Source organism: Ornithorhynchus anatinus, chromosome 3 (assembly GCF_004115215.2).
Source record: "Ornithorhynchus anatinus isolate Pmale09 chromosome 3, mOrnAna1.pri.v4, whole genome shotgun sequence".
Taxonomy (NCBI): domain Eukaryota; kingdom Metazoa; phylum Chordata; class Mammalia; order Monotremata; family Ornithorhynchidae; genus Ornithorhynchus; species Ornithorhynchus anatinus.
This window is the reverse complement of record NC_041730.1, coordinates 87,205,856-87,207,541: the sequence shown is the minus strand read 5'-3', so window position 1 is coordinate 87,207,541 and position 1,686 is coordinate 87,205,856.

The following is a 1,686-nucleotide window of genomic DNA, read 5'->3' as shown; positions in this document are numbered from 1 at the left end:
TCCAGCTGAGCCCTCGTAATTTATCTGCAGGTGGCCAGTGCTGGTCCCTTGTCTGTTTCCAACAGGAATGACTTGGGCAGGAGGTGGTGGGGGGTGGGTGTGAGGGCTGGCTTCAGGCGTGCCGGAGTCTGGACTAAAAAGACACTCCCCAACCCGATATTCCATAGGACAGCAATGGCATCAAACGCCACACACCTACCAAGTGGTGAAGCAGGGTGGCCTAGTAGACAGCATGGGGCCGGGACTCAGAAGGACCTGGGAGTTCCAATTAGGAAGATTGAGAGGGGGCAGAGCTGAGACTGTGAAGCCAGGTAATCAGAAGGTTGCTTGGGCGGAATGGAGAGAGATTTGGGGAGTAGAAGGTGAAGAGGGCAGGCGTGTAAGGAAAGGTGTTGGTGAAGAGGTCCAGTAAGAGTCAATTTTTGCTTTCACTCCCGGTAAAAAATTTCAAAGTGAAAAGACATAAAATGGGGCTTTTCTGATCTACTAGCTTTTGAAAACCTGCTAGGCACTCCCAATACATAGTCATTGGGGCATATAAGTTCTTACTATTGCCAAACGCTGTACTAAATGCTGGAGCACACACAAAATAGGCAGGTTCCATATGAGTGCACAGTCTAAGGAGGAGGGAGAACAGGTATTGAATCCCCATTTTGCAGTTAAAGTAACTGAGGTAGAAAGGAAGTGAAGTGATTTACCCAAGGGCTCACGGCAGGTAAGTGGCAGAATTAGAATCTGGGTTCTCTGACTAGCAGGCCGGTACCCTTTCCACTAGGCCAGGTCAAATATGGTACCTGTCTGACACAGGGCTCACAGTCTAAGGGGCAGGGAGAGCAGGTATTTAATCCCCATTTTCCAGAGGAGGAAAACGAGGCACAGAGAAGTTAAGGCACTGGCCAGTGGTCGCCCACTCCTGTCCATACACTACTTTGCTGCACGGATCACTTTTCTAAAAAAACAAAAAACAAAAACACTCAGTCTAAATCTCCCCTCTCCTCAAAAACCTCCAATGGTTACTCATCCACCTCAGCAAACTCCTTACTCTTGGCTTTATTTTCACCTGGAATGAGACTGAGCACTCAATTGGCTCTCTCCCGCTTACTTTACCTCACTGATTTCTTATTTCAACCCAACCCATAGACTTTGCTCCATATCAACCTATTCTAGATCTCAATCTCACCTTTCTCAACCCCCACCCCTTGCCCACATCCTTCTGGCCTGGAACTCCCTCCCCCTTCACATCCATCATCTCTCTCCCAGTCTTCAAAGACTCATTCCCCTCCGCCCCCAAAAAGAGTGACATCAAGACCCCTTTCCCCAGCTAAGCCCTCCCTGCTGGGTCTTTTTCCCTTACGCATTGATTTTCACCCCACTCCCCGAGCATTTATGTACATAGCCATCTGTAAAATTTATTTTAATGTCTGTTCCCCCTAGTGTCGTCTGTGCCGTGTCATTTCTAGGCTCCTTATGGGCCAGGCTCATTTATTCCCTCTTGTATGCTCCCAGCCCTTAGTACAATCACTACCCACAGTAAATGATCAATACCACTGCTTTTTTTTTTTTATATTTATTAGGTGCTTACTATGTGCCAGGCCCTGTACTAAGCACTAGGATAGATACAAACTATCAGGTTGTATTGACCTGGCACTTAACTATCATTTGGCACGTAACTAACATATATCCTGC